The 20,930-nt window shown below is 38.5% G+C and overlaps 1 protein-coding gene across 2 annotated transcripts in view; it reads left to right on the forward strand.

Moving 5' to 3' along the window:
• Window positions 1-14,607: 14,607 nt before the first annotated feature.
• Window positions 14,608-20,930, forward strand: part of GJA3 (gap junction protein alpha 3) — a 33,041-nt gene continuing 26,718 nt past the window's right edge. For both annotated transcript variants that reach the window (XM_074303701.1, XM_074303703.1), the window contains exon 1: window positions 14,608-15,182. The gene's annotated coding sequence lies outside the window, so the exon portion shown is untranslated. The remainder of the gene's footprint in view (window positions 15,183-20,930) is intronic.

A 20,930-nucleotide genomic window follows, 5' to 3' on the forward strand; every position in this document is an offset into this window, starting at 1 on the left:
AGGAAGGAGAGAAGGAGGGAGAGAAGGAAAGAAGGAAGGAAGAAAGGAAGGGAGGAAGGAATGAGGGAGGGAAAAAAGGAAGAAGGGAAGGAAGGAAGGAGGGAAGGAAGGAAGGAGGGAAGGAAGGAAGAAGGGAAAGAAGGAAGGAGGGAAGGGAGGAGAGAAGGAGGGAGGGAAAGAAGGAAGGAGGGAGGGAAGGAAGGAAGGAAAGGAAAGAGAGAAGGAGGGAGGGAAGGAAGGAAGGAAAGGAAGGAGAGGAGGGAGGGAAAGAAGGAAGGAGGGAGGGAAGGAAGGAAGGAGGGAGGGAAGGAAAGAGAAAAGGAGGAGGGAAGGAAGGAAGGAAGGAAAGAAGGAGGGAGGGAAGGAAGGAAAGAAGAAAGGAGGGAAGGAAGGAAGGAAGGAAGGAAAGGAAAGAGAGAAGGAGGGAGGGAAGGAAGGAAGGAAGGATGGAGGGAAGGAAGGAAGGAGGGAAGGAAGGAGGGAGGGAAGGAAGGAAGGAGGGAAGGAAGGAAGGAGGGAGGGAAGGAGGGAAGGAAGGAGAGAAGGAGGGAGGGAAGGAAAGAAGGAAGGAAGAAAGGAAGGGAGGAAGGAATGAGGGAGGAAAAAAGGAAGAAGGGAAGGAAGGAAGGAAGGAGGGAGGGAAGGAAGAAAGGAGGGAGGGAAGGAAGAAAGGAGGGAGGGAAGGAAGGAAGGAAGGAAGGAGGGAGGGAAGGAAGGAAGGAAGGAAGGAGGGAGGGAAGGAAGGAAGGAAGGAAGGAAGGAAGGAGAGAAGGAGGGAGGGAAAGAAGGAAGGAGGGAGGGAAAGAAGGAGGGAGGGAAGGAAGGAAGGAAGGAAGGAAGGAAGGAAGGAAGGAAGGAAGGAAGGAAGGAAGGAAGGAAGGAAAGAAGGAGGGAGGGAAGGAAGGAAGGAGGGAGGGAAGGAAGGAAGGATGGAGGAGGGAAGGAAGGAGGGAAGGAAGGAAGGAAGGAAGGAAGGAAGGAGAGAAGGAGGGAGGGAAAGAAGGAAGGAGGGAGGGAAAGAAGGAGGGAGGGAAGGAAGGAAGGAAGGAAGGAAGGAAGGAAGGAAGGAAGGAAGGAAGGAAGGAAGGAAAGGAAGGAGGAAGAAGGAAGGAAGGAAGGAAGGAAGGAAGAGAAGGAGAGGAGAGGAAGGAAAGGAAGGGAAGGAAGGAAGGAAAGGAAGGAGGAAGGAAGGAAGGAAGGAAGGAAAGAAGGAGGGAGGGAAGGAAGGAAGGAAGGAGGGAGGGAAGGAAGGAAGGATGGAGGGAGGGAAGGAAGGAGGGAGAGAAAGAGGGAAGGAGGGAGGGAAGAAAGGAGAGAAGGAGGGAGGGAAGGAAAGAAGGAAGGAAGAAAGGAAGGGAGGAAGGAATGAGGGAGGGAAAAAAGGAAGAAAGGAAGGAGGGAAGGAAGGAAGAAGGAAAGAAGGAAGGAGGGAAGGAAGGAAAGGAAGGAAAGAAGGAGGGAGGGAAGGAAGGAAGGAAAGGAAGGAGAGGAGGGAGGGAAAGAAGGAAGGAGGAGGGAAGGAAGGAAGGAGGGAGGGAAGGAAGGAAGGAAAGAAAGGAAAGAGAAAAGGGAGGGAGGGAAGGAAAGAAGGAGGGAGGGAAGGAGGGAGGGAAGGAAGGAAGGAAGGAGAGAAGGAGGGAGGGAAAGAAGGAAGGAGGGAGGGAAAGAAGGAAGGAGGGAGGGAAGGAAGGAAGGAAGGAAGGAAGGAAGGAAGGAAGGAAGGAAGGAAGGAAGGAACGAAGGAAGGAAGGAAGGAAGGAAGGAAGGAAGGAAGGAAGGAAGGAAAGGAAGGAAAGAAGGAGGGAGGGAAGGAAGGAAGGAAGGAAAGGAAGGAGAGGAGGGAGGGAAAGAAGGAAGGAGGGAGGGAAGGAAGGAAGGAAAGGAAAGAGAAAAGGAGGGGAGGGAAGGAAGGAAGGAAGGAAAGAAGGAGGGAGGGAAGGAAGAAAGGAGGGAGGGAAGGAAGGAAGGAAGGAAAGGAAAGAGAGAAGGAGGGAGGGAAGGAAGAAAGGAGGGAGGGAAGGAAGGAAGGAAGGAAAGGAAAGAGAGAAGGAGGGAGGGAAGGAAGGAAGGATGGAGGGAAGGAAGGAAGGAGGGAGGAAGGAAGGAGGGAAGGAAGGGAAGGAGGGAGGGAAGGAAGGAGAGAAGGAGGGAGGAGGGAGGAAAGAAGGAAGGAAGAAAGGAAGGGAGGAAGGAATGAGGGAGGAAAAAGGAAGAGGGAAGGAAGGAAGGAGGGAAGGAAGGAAGAAGGGAAAGAAGGAAGGAGGGAAAAAAGGAAAGGAAGGAGAGAAGGAGGGAAGGAAGGAAGGAAGGAAGGAGGGAGGGAAGGAAGAAAGGAGGGAGGGAAGGAAGGAAGGAAGGAAAGGAAAGAGAAAAGGAGGGAGGAAGGAAGGAAGGAAGGAGGGAAGGAAGGAAGGAGGGAGGGAAGGAGGAGGGAAGGAAGGAGAGAAGGAGGGAGGGAAGGAAAGAAGGAAGGAGGAAGGAAGGAGGGAGGGAAAGAAGGAAGGAAGAAAGGAGGGAAGGAAGGAAGGAGAGAAGGAGGGAGGGAAGATGGAAGGAGGGAGGAAGGAAGGAAGGAAAGGAAAGAGAGAAGGAGGAGGGGAAGGAAGGAAGGAAAGAAGGAGGGAGGGAAGGAAGGAAGGAAGAAAGGAGGAAGGAAGGAAGGAAGAAAGGAAGGCAGGAGGAGGGAAGGAAGGAGGGAGGAAAGGAAGGAGGGAAGGAAGGAAGGAAAGAGAAAGGAAGGAGAGAAGGAGGGAGGGAAAGAGGAAGAAGGGAGGAAGGGAAGGAGAGAAGGATGGAAGGAAGAAGGAGGGGAGGAAAGGAAGGAGAGAAGGAGGGAGGGAAGGAGGAAGGAGGGAGGGAAGGAGGGAGGGAAGGAGGGAAGGAAGGAGAGAAGGAGGGTCGGGAAGGAAAGAAGGAAGGAAGAATGGAAGGAGGAGGAATGGGGAGGAAAAAAGAAGAAGGGAAGGAAGGAAGGAAGAAGGGAGGGAGGGAAGGAAGGAAGGAAAGGAAGGAGAGAAGGAGGGAAGGAAGGAAGGAAGGAAAGGAAGGAAGGAAGGAAAGGAAGGAGGGAAGGAAGGAAGGAAAGAGGAAAAAGATTATGAAGAAGAAAGTTAGAAAAAAAGGTCTTGAGGAAAATGAGAAAAGCCCGGTTCCATGGTACTCTTTGGAACCCCCACTCTATTTAGTTAACATAATCTCCTATCAATGAACTTTCCAACTAGCATTCCTTCTGCCTCCTCAAGTTACCTCTTGTATTAGCCTTGAAGAGCAGGGATAGTTTTGTTTGGTTTTTGCCTTTCTTTATCCCCATTGCTTAGCATAGTATCTAGCACATAAGGCCTTAATAAATGCTAGTTGACCGGCTGATCTGGTTTTCATCATCATATTTATTCTCTTTATTCAACGTCATAGTTTCCCAATCCTTCAAATTCAGAGCCAGGAACAGGAGAAGTCATATTGCTTTGTAACAGAACCAGGGTTCTTACTCTTCTACGTCTCCCTATACCTTTTCCCTTGAAATAGGGATTCATTTTCTGTCCCTTGGACCTTGATTGACCACTACCTTCCTTTAAAAAAAATGTTCATGGAAATCAAAGGTCATAAAAAGTCTCACCCACATAGTATTGGGATCCCTCTAACTTGATGGATGTCTACAAATAACACAAGTCATAATCCCGTTATGCTGACCACACTGGTTTCCATATAGAAATGAGGGGCGAGTTCCACCCATGCAAATTAAGTACTACCATAACCTTGTTGCATATTCTTGCTTAGGTCAAAGCAAATCTTTTTTTTTTTTTTTTTTTTTTTTTTTTTTATCTGTTCAGTTAAAAAGAATGTCCCATTCATCCCAAAATGGAACCTGAACCAACAAGGTACTGGTATCAAGCCTACCCTTAATGTTTGCTCCTTACTTCCAGACCCTATCATTGTCAAATACTGACTTAGTTACTAAAAATTCTTTCTATTCTTGACATCCATCCTTCTCTATCATCTTTGAATACCTCAAAAATCGTATTGATCATCCCATTATCTACTTAATTAACTAAACCCTTCAACAACCTATCTTTGCTGGCTCCTACTTTTAAAATTTATGCCAAACTTGCTTTTTGTCCTTTTAATGACCTCGTTTGTGTTCCAGTTCATTTCTTATACTCTAGTTTTGCTTGCTTCTGTTACCAACCTTGTCTCTTATCTGCTATTTAAAAAAAAATCATTGATATTTTTTGTTTTTAACATTGCCTAGATTTCTCCTTTAGTCTCCTCTTCTTCCCTCCAAAGAGTTATCTTTTATAATAAACAATTTGAATTAAAAAAAAAGAATAAGGGGAAGAGAAAAAATATGTAAAAAAAACAAAAACAAAAACACATCAATACAATGAGAAAATGTAACACTTTGTTTCTTTCTCCTGGCTCCTCAGGACATTACTGCTGCCTTGGCTACAAAATCAGTCTAAATTTTAATTCCCAGATTCTCCAGCCCTTGAGGTTCAAGATCCAGAGACTTGAATCCCATCTGCTAAAAAGGAAAAGGACAAACAAAAAAAAAACTAAGAAGGTCTCAGTATCAGAGGAGGGGAGAAGGGTTGGGACAGCATTGTGGCCTGAAGGCCACTAGACATTGTGAGTTATGGAGGCACCTTGCCCTCCCCAACAGTCAATTCAATACAGAGTTGGTGAAAACTGACTTAAGCCCTTTTAGAAGATCCTGATACCCAGTAATGGAAAACAATTCCTCTAAGTAACAGGTCACAGGCTAACCAGAACCAGTTACAGAATTTCTGCATGTGCCCCGGTTATCATAATTCTATCAGAAGCAGCTCCTTAGAACCCCCCACATGGAAACAGCATCTTAACAAGTTGAGGGGGCTGCACATGAACTTTACCCCTATTATGCATTTATGCACCATAATGTATTTAATCATTTCCTAATCAATTGACATTTGATTTGCTCCCAGTTCTTTGATAGCACCAAAATCTCCTTTGGGGTGCACCATTTCATCCAACTTTCCACCTGTGACTCCAAGTTGGAGCATGAATAGCAGTTGTATTCCAATAAAACTGCCTTGGCTGGCAGGATAAACTATATGGAGGGCAACCAACAGGCTTTTGAAGAGGACCTATGACATCACCAAAGATATCTTGGACTTGTGCATGAATCAGGTTTAAGTGAGACAGAGTTGTACTCTCCCTGTCTCTTTCAAAGTCACTGAAATCTAGCAGCAAGACAAAAGTGGTGGCTGGAACAACTTGTTCTCATCTGTTCATTTTCCAGTTGAAATCTTCAAATGCTTGGGGTGGACACCCCCCTAGTTCACCATCAGGTTTGAAGCCTGTTGGTCACTTCACCTTAGTTTATTTATCCAGAATGCCAAGGCAGTTCTACTGGAACATAGCTGCTGTGCATGCTACAGCTTCTTGGAGCCACAGGTGAAAGTTGGGTGAAAAGGTGAATTCCAAAGGTGGATGAGCAGCCCTGAAAAGGGCTTGTCAAGCACTTACTAGCAGTGCTAGTCCTTCCCAAACACTCCATACACCCTAAAGTAGAATGGCTAGTGTTAGAATCCTTACTAGGTGCTAAGTTGGTACTTAACAATTCTCTAGCTCAGAGTTCACATCTTAGTTCAAACCTTTAAAGGAGTTTACATCTTTAAAAGGAGCTAGCTCATTGCTTGTAAAGGAGTTCCCACAAGCCCATGGGAGTATCCACAAGCCCATTCTCTGGGAGGACAAAAGGAGCCAAAATTGAGTCTAGAGGGCAGTCTGGAAGGAGGCAGTCTGGAAGAAGTTAGTTAGAGTCTGGAAGGGTCAGTCTGGAGTGCATCAAGGGAAGGACTTCCCAGGAGAACTTCAGGGAAGCTTAAGGAGATTCAGAGCCAGGATTCAGGAAGAAGAGGATTCGAGATTCTACTGTGGTGCTAACTGGGGACACCTGGACAAGAGCAGATTCACAAGAACTAAGGGAAAAGCCTGCTCACTGAGATTCACAACTAGGATTGACTTCCGGGAAACCCACAATCCCACACTCTTGGAGGAAACCTGCTCCCAGAGAAAAGGATTTACAGAAAAGAAACCTCCTCCCAGAGAAGGATTATCATTGAGAGACAACAGAACATTACATTTTGGCACCCAATGTGGGGCAAGGACTTTTGCTTATCCTGACTTTGGCTGATTCTGAACCCTTCAGGGAGCTAGCCTGGACATAACAGTCTAGGGCTTGAACCAAGGATATCTGCCATTGATGTGGGGCAGACTTCTCCTTGTCTGTACTCCTCATGTGCTCCTAAAACACTAATCCTGAACTATGCCCATCCCCTCCCCCAAAACATCCATGGTAGAATTGCTTCCACTTCTTAACCTAAACCCAGATTACTTTTCCTTCCCCTCCAACCTGTCCCTACTTCTTCCCCTAGTCCTATCAGTAAGGGAGTTGATTTCTTGGAGCCTAGTAGCTATTCTGGTGCTATTAAGAAACAATCTGAATTCAATTAAATTCAACAGACATTTAGATAACTAAACTTTCCCATCTCAGACATGTATCTATCTTGATGCTCTTATATTTCATGATTGATTCAAATGTTTCTAGTTAAACCCTTTAATCTATTGCATGGATTTGGACATGATCATTTTTTGAATATGGACATATAAGTGGTAGAGAAGAATGATTATTACATGTAATCACCTGACTATATGCTCAGGGCATTCAAGGAGTTTATCTCATATTATAAGAAAACAGTATATTCAGAGATAGATAAATACAAAGATATTTATATAATGATACAAAATAATTATATGAAGAATTAAATATTGATAATAGAAATCAGGAAAAGTCTCGCATAGGAAAGATATCTGAGTTATGCTTTAAAAGAAATTAGGGATAGAATAAAGCATAAATTGGGAAGGAGTACATTCTGTCCATGGGGGACACTGTGACTCTACCTGACTACTTGTACAAGGCACAAAAATGGAAACTCCTTCAGCCTCTTTCTATTCCCCACAAACTGCTTCAATTCTTTCTATCACAAAAGAACAAACATTCCCACTCTTTTTAAAAACTATCCCCATAATTTTATTTTCTTCACTTCCTTCAGGGCCCAGCTCTCCCACTAATCTTCAGTCTCCCCTTCTCAACCTCATTTACTTACAAACATGCTCTGGTCTGCCTGATCCTATTTAAAAACAACAACAACAACAACTAAACTTCATTTTTCTTTCTAGCCTATCCAACTACCATTTCATATTTTTCGAAGCTAAATTTTTGGGAAAAATTGTTTAATTGCTCTCCCAATTCATCCATCCTACTCCAGCTTCACTTGAAGTTTTGACTATATAAATTGTTAGTTTAATGTTTTGCTTCCTACAGTCTTAGATTCTGTCTTCCCATCCTCCCAGCCTTCATCTTTGGTGTTCCTGACTTGAAAATAATTTCTCATCACTTGGTAATCTTAATTATATTATTTCTCTCCTCTTAGCAAGTTGCTGAGTAGAGCTGGGAAAAAAAATCACAAAAATGAAGTGATTTCATTCAAATCAATAAATGTTCATTAAGCACCTGCTGTGTGCTTCATAGATTTAATCAAATAAAAGTAGATAAACATCTATTGTGACATTTTTAAAAATTAGGACTCAAAATTTTAGTCATTTGACTTTCTGTTTATAATTTTTAAGAAACTTTGAATCCAACTTTATACTTTCAGTAATTATCTTAGTATTTTTTAACATGTGATAAAATTAATTTTCTCATATCCCTAGTGAAGCATTTTACTCCATGTATTTTTCTACGAAGGCAACTAGGTGACATAGTGAGTAGAGTGCTGGTCCTGGAGACAGGAAGACTCATCTTATTAGTTAAAATTTGACCTCAGACATTTACTAGCTGTGTGACCCTAGACAGGTCACTTAACCCTCTTTGCCTCCATTTCTTGTCTGTAAAATGAGCTGGAGAAGGAAATGACAATTAAACTCTAGTATCTTTGCCAAAAAATCTCATATGACCCAACAACAACAACATTTTTCTATTACCTTAAACACAAATAAGTTTCTATCTTACCAAGTTTTAACTATTATTTATTCTTTATTAAATTAATTTATTTATTTACAACTAAAGTTAAAAAGAGGGGGGGGAACCACTGCCATATGCATAAAAGAACATAAAAGAGGATTCAAAATATAAAGCAATAAATTTCCATTTCAAGATAGTCTGTATAATAAATACTACACATTGTGTTCAGAGCTTTTCATCTTGTCTTTTTTTCCTTGTTGGTTTTTCTTTTGTTCTCTGCTGTGCAACTTTACCTTATTCTTTTTTCACCTTGCTTACCTAGGAAGGCTACAATTAAGTACAAATACATTTACACATATACACGTCCACACACACACATGTACACATATACATACATATAACCATACAGATACATACACATATATACATACATAAATATCTATAATCATGCATACATTCATGTGTATCTATGTAAAACCATATCATTTTTGTTTGTCTTCTTGTTTCATAAGTCCAAGTCTTTCTATATTTTTCTACATTTTTAACATGACTAAAAAAGCCATTCAATTTATATAGCATATACATTAAAAATATAATTAAATTTATATAACATGTCACAGTAACAATGATTTCAGGGTTCTATATTGGGGCAATATAGAAATTTAATACTGTATTATTTGATTCCATAAAATTTCTTAATTTATCTTGTATGGTATTAAATTAATTTAGCCTAATCTGAACCACTATACTCTTTTAAGGTTTTTTTCAAAACAACACCATCCATCAGGAAAAAAAAAGTTTGTTCGTTTTTTTTTTTTTTTTTTAATTGTAGCTATTCTAAACTAGTCCCTAAAATATTGTAGCTCAACCTTAGGGGCAGGTAGATGACAAAATACAGAGTGCTGGATCTGGAGTCAGAAAAACCTAAATTTAAATCCAGCTTCAGATACTAGCTGTATGATGTGAAGCATATCACTTTTCTCATCTGTAAAATTAGGATAATAATAGCACCTACTTGCCAGTGTAGTTATTAGGTTAAAGTGAGATTGAATTTGTAAAATGCTTTGCAAACCTTAAAGCACTATATAAATGTTAGATTTTTTTAAAAGAAAAACTGAAATGAACTTATACTAAAATAGTATTGTCTATAGTATAGTAGAAAATTTTGGCTAATTTGTTTTCTTTAGATGTAACTTCTGGAATATTATTGCAAATGCCAAACATAGTTGTTGAATTATCATACCAATACCAATACTTAATCATGATTTCATTTTCTATATCCATGCTCATTTTCTGATAGATTTCAATCAAATCAATAAAGCTGTCATTAATTGAAATGTCTCCAGTATCAACATGGCTCTATCTCCTAATTTGACTTATTATTTATTCATAGCATAAAATTTACTCTAGAGTAAAATCAAGCAAAAAGAAAAAAAATTCTTGGCTTTCTTATTTTACAAATAATTTTATTACAAACATTATTCCCCAATAAATGGAAAAGTTCACTTTGAATTTTGGGTGACAAGAATTTTAGAGTTCCTTTTCTATGATTCTGCACATGGGTGTTGGATTTTTGATTTTGAGGGTTTTTTACATGCCTATTCATAATGGCTTGCTTATTCAAGCATATTTCAAGGAAACTCCTAATTCTAGGACTATCAGTCTTTTCTTTGTTTCATACGAAAGAAACAATAAAATATTTCTTTTTAAAGAATATCTAAATTAACTTTCAAAATAAGTCACTATTTCCATTTCTCATTCATAAATGCATGTTCAATATAGCAATATCATTAATTAATGTTTCTTTTCCAATTTTGTTTCCTAAATTTTTCTATGTCATAAATTTATCTCAACGATTTCCGGTATTTTCATGATCAACTGGTTGATTCAAATATTACCTTTTAATGTATTAGAGCAAGATACTGGATGATTTTTCAAAAATAATATATGTGAGGAGGGAATTGATTATGACATCCCTGATCAGCTGATTTCTCTGCAGCCCAACTGATGAAAATATGGCAAAGATAAAAGTGGTACAGTGGCTAGAGCAGGGCCTGGAGTAAGGAAGACCTGCATCAGATCCATTGTTAGATATTAACGCTGACCCTGGGCAAGTCACTTAACCTTCAGTTTCCTCATCTGTACAATAAAATGGAAAAATGTCAAAAAAAAAAATCCTAAAACAGAATCAAGAAGTAAGGCACAATTGAACAACAAAGGAGGAATTTAAATGAAGTATAAATAACTTTATTCTTTATTTTGTTACTTTGTTGCCTCTTTTCAAGGTTTGAAATTTTCCAAACAAAACACAGAATTAGACAGCAGCTTACTATTGGCTGGCCAAGAATCAACCATATCTCAGGAGTTCCTTTAAAAAGCGGAACATCTAAGGATTCAGTCAAGACAGAACACAAATGTGACCTCTGACAAATGAGGCTTCTGAAAGCAAATAGAAAAGAATCCAGTCTTCAAGATGGAATCATTCTTCACTCCTTTGAGAGAAGAGATATCTCTTTTCTCCTGCCCTACTCCTCACTTCCTATGACCAGGTTATCTTGGAGAGGAGATATTCAAATCTAAAGAACCTCCATATTCCATAGGTGTAAAAAGCTCTATCCACCATTGTGGCCTTTATGGGTTGAAAAAAAAATTCTGTTAATTAAGACTTGAAGGACTCAGCTAAGTGACTTGACCAGTAGAGCCATCACACTCAGAGGTAACAGCATGAAGACATTATAAAGGACATCAGGACCCTGTAGTGCTAGAACCCTATTTCCTTGGCAACATTGGTTCTTTATGTTTTCTTTCTACTAATAGACTGTAAGTGAGAATCCACTCTTCTCAATAACATTTTGTAAAAACATAGGAGAGTATACTCTAGGTTTATGGAGATATTTTAAAACTATATTTCTTATAGTGTCATCTTAATAAATACCTCTTCTATACCTAATTAAGTCTACTAGTTTACTATTAAAGGTAAGCACAAAGGGGGGTTGTGAGTCTTAGTTATAGTACAGATTCACAGAATATCTTAAACCTAGGAGTAGCCAATCCATGGGGACCTCCAAGTATGAGTTGGTAATGAGAGTCTATCTAAGGAGTCAAGCACACCCATAGGGAATCCTACAGAAGAAAAATAGTAGCCTAGATTTTTGGGATTAGGTGAGTCAGTTATGAACCACAACCTCATTATTAAAAAGCTTCTTCAAAAATAAAGAAGCAAAAAATGTACTGACCACTTCCTTCGTGAATTCCATTAAGTTGACATTTTTGCCTTATTCATGCCCCTGTATAATCAGTAACGATCCTTATTTTGTATGTAACTTCAGGACTTGGGGGAAGGACTATTATTATTAACAAAAATTGAAATCCTATTTGATTACCTAGGGCATCATCTTTGATTTTAAGATAATTATTTCTGTGATTGACATTATCAATTAGATATTGATAAGTTAAAAAACTGATTTACTTCCTTTCTTTTTATTTGCTTTCTGGTAGATTTTGTTATCTGAACTACTTGAGTTTACATTTTGTAATTTCATCTCTGCTGAAACATGAAGATTGTTCTAAGTTTTCATCTAGGATTGAAAAGCTTTTGAGGTGATCCAGTTGTGAAATTGTCAGTTTAATAATATTAGCCAACTGTTCATATTGTTATGTTGCTCTGATATTTTTCTTCTGTAATTCTGTGCCTTTCCTTTTGGTTTCTCACTAATTTCATAACAAAAATTTTGCTACTTCTCTTGCATATATTAAACACAAAAGAATATTTACTGTAAAATATGAAATTCACTTTTTTTTTTTGCAAGTTGTGAGGTTAAAAAAACAAACGAACAAGTTCAGTTGGAAGGAAATTATTTATCTAGTAAGGAAGGTCCTTGTCAGCAATGGGCCATCTGGTAGCTTTTTTAGTTTAATCCTTCTTGCTAATTAGGTAACAATCTCAGTTGTTCCTAGTTGGTGAATGAGTGAAAGAGTACTTATTTTATACCGCCTACTAATCACTTGAGATGAAGGAAGGAAGGAAGGAAGGAAGGAAGGAAGGAAGGAAGGAAGGAAGGAAGGAAGGAAGGAAGGAAGGAAGGAAGGAAGGAAGGAAGGAAGGAAGGAAGGAAGGAAGGAAGGAAGGAAGGAAGGAAGGAAGGAAGGAAGGAAGGAAGGAAGGAAGGAAGGAAGGAAGGAAGGAAGGAAGGAAGGAAGGAAGGAAGGAAGGAAGGAAGGAAGGAAGGAAGGAAGGAAGGAAGGAAGGAAGGAAGGAAGGAAGGAAAAGAAGCTTTTTAAGATTAGGAAGTTGTTGGGGAAATAACTTTTTTAAAAGTGTGTTAATAAAATATTTAATTGAAAAGAGCATATGTTAAATTAAATCTTTTTTACCCAAATTGTTTCTTCAAGATATTATTGAAGAATTAGGTGGACTGGATAGAACATGAGATTTGGAGTTAGAGCAGCATTCACCTCTGCTTAACCTTAACCTTAACCTTAACCTAACATTAACATTCTAATGCAAGACACCAAAGGGAGGTGATCACACCCTCCTTGACATCTCTGGAAGGGTGAGAACATCAAAGAGAGGTGGGAAGCCAAACCAGATATTGTCAGCTGTTTCCCTCTGGCCTGAAGGGTCCTATACCTTATCCAGAGTTTCCCCACTATCTTTGGCTCTCTACATCTCCCGATTTCTTTTGTTTTAGTTGAAACAGGTATACATAAATCCATCAGCATGGGAGGTATTACATAAGCACGTAGTAATATAACACACGCTAGTAGTGATATAACAAACAACATGAAGAATTATACATGCAAATAGTGATGTAACAAATAATATAAATTATCAGATGCAAGACAGCAGACACTAGATCATGGCAGCCCAGATAGCATAGAAAAAGGAAACAGTATGGTATGAAGGAAGGAGAGTAGAGAGGAGTTCTGGGTTCTAATTCAGCTTCTGCCACTCATTTGTTAGGTGGTTTGGGACACAAGTAAAATAATTTCATAAAGTTCCTTCTGGTTGTAAAAAGACTGTGATCAATTGAGATAATGAATATGAGAGTCTTATGGACTTTTAAGCATTTTATAAACACATCAGAAAAGTCAGTTTTTTGTTTTTGTTTTTTAATTTCTTGATTGAAACTAAAAGCTCTTGAGGCAAGGTCTCAGAAGAACCCGAATAAAAGAAACATTGAGAAAGAGAACCAACTGGCTTAACAGTAGAACCTTTAACGGGTCCATCTATGATGCTGGTGAATTAGAAAAGTACATAACCTAGTTAAAAGAGGTAGTGAAAAAATAAGAGAATGACAAATGCATTGTAAAATAAATGTTTAATAACCTGGCCCTTAAATGTGAGCAAAGTCTACTTAGAAATAATTCAGAATATCCTTTAGATGATTCAGGAGAGAAAAATCAGTAGCTGGAAGAAAGAGAAACAAAAACAGGAAAAGAAAAAGGAAAAAAAAAAAAAAAAAAAAAAAAAACACTGGACTCATAACTAGTCCCCCCCACACACACACCAAATTAAACCTTGGAACGATGCTCTCTTCCCCAACTGCCCATGTACCCTTTTCAAATACATGAAATGCATGTTGCTTTCAGAGATTTCTTTTTTCCTTCAAGACTTCCCTTAATGTTTATTAGATCCTGATTTTTCCTAACCTGAATCAACCTGAAATTAGTTATCTATATGTGAGTAATTTTATATCACCTCAGGCCCTGTATTCCCGTTTCTCATATATCTTGCATGCAAATAAACAGGTTTAAAAAAATTCATATGCCTATCCGGCTAAATTAAGTGTGTTTGATGGGAACCAGGCATGGCTGTCGCTATTTATAGCTTCTTTACAGTCTCTTCCCCTAGACAGCAAACTCGAGCGAGGGTCAGGCTTATAGGGGAGCGTTTCCCCTTGGCATTCACCGGGTGGCGCAACTCTTCAACCCGGCTCAAAACGCCGGTGGCCAACTATGCATTTATGGGTTGCTTGGCGAGGTTAAATGGGGACTTGGCTACTTCAAATTCCCCACTACGAACACTCCCACCTCGGGCCTTCAGGGGATGTGAACGCGTCCCTAGATTACTTGATGCCGGTGGGGCCGATGTTTTACTGCCCTTGCTGCAGGCCACCCCCTCCTCCCTATCCCTGTGCGCTTTTCCCGCTGGGGTGTCTTTCGCTCTCCAAAAGTTTGGAGGGAGATACTTATGAGCGCAAAGAGCTGTGTCGCCGCAAGCTCTGGTCTCGGGACAGGTGACTAAGGAAGCTGAGATTTGGGCTGATCAGACAGAAGAAAAAGAAAGGGAGATTAAGCAAACGGAGCGATAACGCAGAGTTCTCACCGGGCGCCCTACGGCCACGCTGGGGCAGCTGAGCCGGGCACCGATCCCTGTGCGCACGTGTGAAAGGGGCCGAAAGAGACCCCACAAGGGAAATGGACGCCGAGTGCAGTTATAAATACATGTGGGGACACATGGCTATGGAGAGGGGCAGGGCGGGGGCGGCGGCCGGGGGGATGAGGCTCTGGCAAGAATGTACGGAGGAAGCCAGGCGCCAGCCGGGGCTAAGTGTGGGTGTATTACGAGGCTACAGCTAGTAGCTGTGCACACTCACCTCTGCCCCTGGTGGGACACACTTTACAGAAGCTGAGCTGCGAGAGAGAAGTTTGCCCATAGTCCCACGCCAACTGTGGGCACTGCGGGGTCCCTTCCTGGGCTGGGGGTGGGAAACAACCCCCCCCCCCCGCTTTTCCCGAAAAAGCTCCACTGGCCAAAGAGTAGGGAGAGAGGTATCCCTGCTGAGGCGCAGAACGCACAAAGAAGCGAAGCAGGCCGTGCGCCCCTCTGACCTCCCCCCACCCGGGCCGCCTCCACCAAAGTGATGAGTTTTGGAAGTGGCAGGGGCGTGGCATTGGCCGGCCGGGGCTACTCGCTTGGTGGGGGCAGCCATGCCCGGTCACGCATTAGGATAGCAGAGATGGCCGAGGAGGAGGAGAAGCCGGCTTCTCCTGGCTTGAGGCTCGCACGTTAAGTTTACATTACACTTCTTAAAGAAAAGATAAAGAAATATTAAAAGAAAAAAAAAAAATTTCCAGCCTCGCCTTAGCCTGGCTTCTCCGAGTGGCCTTAGCCCTCCTGGGCTGAGGAGAGGGGGCAGCGCGCTTCAGGTTGGCCAGCCGCGGTCCGAGCTGTTGGGTAAGCGCAGGCAGAACGGACCGGGCTGGGCTGGATTGAGCTGGGGGGATCGAGGTGGGGGAGCAGCTCAGGAGGGGCTGGGCCGACTTAGGCCCTCTCTGGAGGCCACAGTGCGGGGCGGAAAGTCTGGCTCGCAGACTCTATCTGGAGGAAAATGCTCTGGGCCTCTCGGGCAAAAGATACACTTTGATATGCCAAGCGCTTCCGTTCCGCAACTTAAACAGGCTCCAGCTAGCTGGGATAAAGACCCTTCGGGATAATTGAGACTCCTAAGATGTTTGCAGTTTTGTTCCTGGGCCTCCAAGAACTGTCTTGGCGAAATCTTTGGGAAGGGTTGGTTTCTTGAACTTTCTGGAGACTGGATTGCAATTGACCTTGAGTGTGTAATTTTCTTTCCAACCGAATAATTGTTTTACTGAATAGTTTGACTGAAAGTTGTGTTTTAAGCTGTTTCTTTTCTTTTCTTTTCTTTTTTTAATGAGCATCAGAAATTAAGTAAATTCTCAAGAATTATTTAAACATTTTCATGAAAAGCTGTCTGTGTTCTTCTAGCAACAAGTGATGGAGTACAACCATTGTAGATAGTTAGACTTGCATTTCTCAAGGACCAATTTTGCTAAGACTATTCAGAAATTGTGCTGAATATTGGGGGGGGGGTGACAAGAAAGGAACAGAAGGAAGGAAAGGAAAGAGGGAATGGAAAGAAAGAGGGAGGGAGGGAGAGATAAAACATAACAACCTATAGCTTTAGTTAGAAATGACCTGGCTAAAGGTCTAGTCCATATGATGTTTAGGTGCCTATAGATTATAAAAAAAAAATATATATATATAAACATAAATATATTAAAAGCATTGATATATATATATATATATATCAATGCTTTTAATATATTTATGTTTGAGAATTTTTTTTCATTTTTAGAGAGCATCTGGATATGAAATTGCTATAAATATATTTTTGCTTTCCTAAACCTTTGTACTGTGGTGGGCATTATGCTATGACTAAGCTTGTCAGCATTATAATAATAGGTAATATTTATATAGCACCTTAAGGTTTGCAAAGTGCTTTACAAATATTTCGTGGTCACAACAATTCTGGGAGGTAAGTGCTATTATTCCCATTTTACAGGGAAGAAAATGTGGCAAATATAAGTTAAATGACTTGCCCAAGTTCACATGGCTGAAAAAATGTCGGAGGCCCCTATTTGAACTTCGGTTTTCCTTAACTACAGGTCCAGTGCTCTATCTTCTTTACCTCTTAGCTGCTTCTGAGCATAATTTTATAAAGGCAGAGGTAAAGTTTTGACTTTTTCACTTATAACCAAAGTATGCAGTCTGTGATTTTTAACATATAGACAAAAACAGCTGACACGACCTTATAACTCTGGAATTAAAATTCCCTTCTAGCTTAAAGATTTAATGTAGTGGCAATATATCAATCATACTAAAAAATGTATTTATAAAACAAACATGGATTTCTGAATAACAAAAGAAAGGAAAGGAGAATTAGTTGTATTGTCAGTGTCTTTTAAATAAATGTCAACTAATCTGTTTCTTTTCAGTGGGGCAATTTGGTTCTTATTGGAATAAGTATCCAGGAAGGGTACATGATCTTGGAATATAGAGTGATTAACAAAAACATTTTATTACAACAGGAAATAATTTTTATGTTGAATAGTAGTACATATTCATTTTCTTAAATAACTTCCACAATATATTTGTAATTCACATAGCAACTTGTACAATGTCTTGCATATAAGGGGTGCTCCATAAAAGTTTGTTTGAATTGAATTGTAATGATGAATTGAACTGTAATACACACATATAGTCTTTCTATGTAGCTTCATAGATATGTGCATATTAAGAATTTAAATTGTTATATTTCTAAATATGTCCATTCCTTGAATTCAAAGAACAAATGTAATATTTAAATACTGTCTGTATAGAGTGTCCTCTACAAATAGGCATAAATGTCAATAACTGATTACCTGTTACACCATCTCCTAAAAGTTCCCAATTCCGGTCTTCATATATCTAAAGAAAGCAGGGATATAAAATTTTTTGGAAACATCTCCATCTCCTAAGATGTTAAAGATATAAAACTGAATTCAACTTTCTTTAAAATTACCATTTTTAATGTAAATTAGTATATGTAGAGTGTGTATAGTTTTATGATTTTGGTTTGTAATTTTTAATTTCTGTACTCTGTGAGTATTTAAATAGGAAAAGAACGCATTATAAAGATGTGGTTTAAGATTTATCCTTGAAATTGTGGAAAAAAAAAAAAGAAAAAAAAAACAACAAAACTTCAGTCCTAGATTTTAACTATTGTTAGGTCCCCAGTAAGGTAGATAATGAATCTCCTTGAAAAGAGTTGTATTATTTGAATTCACATTCTATATTTCCATTGGGTTAGAACCAATTACCACATTTTATATAATTATAATTTCAAATAATGTTAATTCAAATACACACAACCATTTAAGGAGATTTTTTATTTATACCAATTGAGGACCTGGTTGTATATGACTTTTTTTTTTTTCCTTTTCTGTATCTTCAAAAGTGCAATATGAAAGAAAATGGCAAGCAACTCTATAGTTTTGCTATTACCATTTTCTTAATAATAATCCAGAGAAATGAGAAAATCATCATAGTTTAAATTCTGATTCTGGTTATCTATAAAATTTTTATCTGCTTATGAAGTTCCAGATACCTTTTTATTAAAAGTGCTTCATTGTATCTATGCTGTGGAAGATTACATAGATTTTAGATCAAAGATAGATTTCAAAAGATTTGTGAACTTGGAAGAGGGGGAAAAAACTACATCTTTATTTCAATATAATTTGTTCCCTTTTAATATTTTATATTTTAATAATAGTTAATACTTATATAGCACATTAAATCTTGCAAAACATTTTACAAATATTATATCATTTAATCTTAACAATAGCCATGTGAGGTAAGATTATTATCCCTATCAAATGAGGAAATTGAGGCTGAGATTATTAAATGACTTGCTAGAATAATCCAGTTAGAAAGTGTCTGAAGCCAGATTTGAATTTAGGTCTTCTGTCTCCAAGTCTAGAACTCTCTCTACTATTCATCTCTTTTATACATTTACAATTATTATTCTTAAAAATTGTCCAATTGTCATCAGACTGCCAAAGGGACCTATCACTACTTCTGTCCCTACGCACAGAAAACCACTGTTTTGGACAATTATGAGAGGAATAGTAATTTTTGATTGACATAATTTTTTTAAAAAGTATTTGGGTTTTAAAAACTTCAGAGATTTTGTGTGAGAGAGAGAAAGAGCAGACAGACAGATAGAGACAGAGCAAGACAGGGAGATTGCTATCCCAAGATCTAAAGAACATAAATCTGAACCTATGCATCTTCTAAAGGCAATCTTTATATTACATAAAAATCAGAGTTTTCTTTTAAGACATATTCGTAACCATTTACTGAAATTTAACATTGACCCTGAGTAATAAATAATGAACAGAACAGAACTTGTACTGAAAATATTATTTATCTAAACCTCTTCAAGAGATTAATATAAATCTGTGTGTTTCTGAACAACTATCTTCTAGCAATGAAAATGTTTCCTATCTAAGGCAGCTAAATCACCATAACCTAAAAAATGTATTTCAACCACAGCTTTCTCACTAAGCTACATCACTTTTTTTTTTTCCTTAGTGGATATTGAATGAAATTCCTTGAAAAACATTTGATGTAGTTTCTTTTATTTGGCCGGGACATTCTATAGGAAAGATGTTTCTATCACATTTTCAGACCATGTGATTTCACTGATTATTCAGAGAATAAATTTCATTCTTGCTTCAGCTTTTATGGAAGTCTACTTAGCTTAATATCTGCTAGGTGGCATTTTTATAGTTCTCTAATTCATTCATCATTGTTTCATTCTTTTACAAAATAAAGGACTATTAGGCTCTAGTTTTGGAGACAGGTAGGTGGTAAAATGAATAGAGCATTGGGCTTACTCAATCTTGAATATTTATTAGCTGTGTGATTATGGACAAGCTGCTTAACCCTGTTTGCCTCCATTTCCTCACCTGTAAAATGAGTTGGAGGACATGACAAACTGTTCCAATATGTCTGCCAAAAAAAATTTCCAGATGGAGTCACAAAGAAGCAGACCCAACTGAAAGCACTCAATAAACAGGCTATGTTTTAAGGTCAATAACAAAGCTATCTTGTGTTTGATGTTTAAAAATTCGAATATTTCTTTTGAAATTAAGCTGGGGAAGTAAGGTCCATTTTTTTAAATCTAAAAAGAAGTATTTAAATAAACAAAAAATTCTATGGTAGATGTAGCCCCACCAGCTGTAGTTCTAGAAAGTTTTAGCTTTAAGCTATACTTTGCTGAACTTCTAGGTAGGATTGTTCACTGATTAGGATCTTATAATTTTATGTTCATAGTAGAAGAACTTTTGGATTAAGATTAAATTGGTCAAGCCAGAGAAAGCACCGCTGGCCTTTGAATCAGAGGATCTGGGTTCAAGTCTTACCTAACCAGATGATTTGAGGCAAGTCATTTGATGTCAGCATTTTCATGAGCGAGTTGGGCTAAATAAAAGCTTCCTAAACTATGAGTTGTGACTCATATGACCCATATGGGGTCTGGTAACTGAATGTGGAGTTTGCAAAATTATGATTTACTATCAGTAAATGTTTGACTTGTTTACCTATTTTATATATCTATATATCCAGCGTCATGTAAAAATTTCTTGAAAAGGGGTCAAGAGTGGAAAAAGTTTAAGAAACCCTTGGCTAGATGGACTTGAGGGTAATTTTCACTTCTAGATTTATGATTCTAGTAATGTTTATAATTCATATCAAGACAACTTTCTTATCAATTGAATACAAATTAGAACACCTATTCATTTTTAAATTTAACTTTAAGATTCTAAGTATAGATATGATTTAATGCTAATTTTGGAAGGAAATTTGTAATCTGCAGTAGCACTTTTAAGAGATCATGTGACTAGAATAAAGTTCTGACATTGAAGAAGATATGCATAGAAACACATTGACCATATTTGGCTCTTTGTTTTTATTCCTCTTGTCACAGCCTCAAGTGACTCTTAAAAACTATTATTTATAAACTAATGCAACATTCATTTATTTTGTGACAATTACCCTAGTTAAAAATTTAAATTTCAAAAAAACTAAGGAAAATGTGAAAATGATTGTTACATCTAATTAGAATTAGAAATCAGTATATATATATATATATTTTTACAACTGACAAGATAAAAAGTCTTAAATGTATTTAGCTTGGCCAAATGAAGACTTAGAGGATATGTTAACCATCTATAAATATCTGAAAGATCAAATTGCCAAAGTGGGAAAGGGATTACTTAGAGTGTAAAGTAGAAGTTATGGAAGCAATATACTTTTTTCCAACATCATAGAATTTATCAAGGATTTTTTTTTCTGGCAGAGACCTTACCAGATTTTGACATCCATTAATAAGGATTAAAGGGTTAAAAAAAAAGAGAAATATGTTTACAATTCTATTAAATGCATGGAGACTGAGAGAGAAAATAGGGAGCATATATTGTGCCTTCTTGCTACAATATTAGCCTCCTGAATCATCTCCTGTGGGAATGGTACAAAACCCATAGTTTGAGTAATTTAAAACTAAGCATGGGGAAAGCAATGAAACCATGCCATTTGAGATCACTGTGCATCAGGAAAAAACAATACTATTTTGTAGTCTGT

Source organism: Sminthopsis crassicaudata, chromosome 3, assembly GCF_048593235.1.
Source record: "Sminthopsis crassicaudata isolate SCR6 chromosome 3, ASM4859323v1, whole genome shotgun sequence".
NCBI lineage: Eukaryota > Metazoa > Chordata > Mammalia > Dasyuromorphia > Dasyuridae > Sminthopsis > Sminthopsis crassicaudata.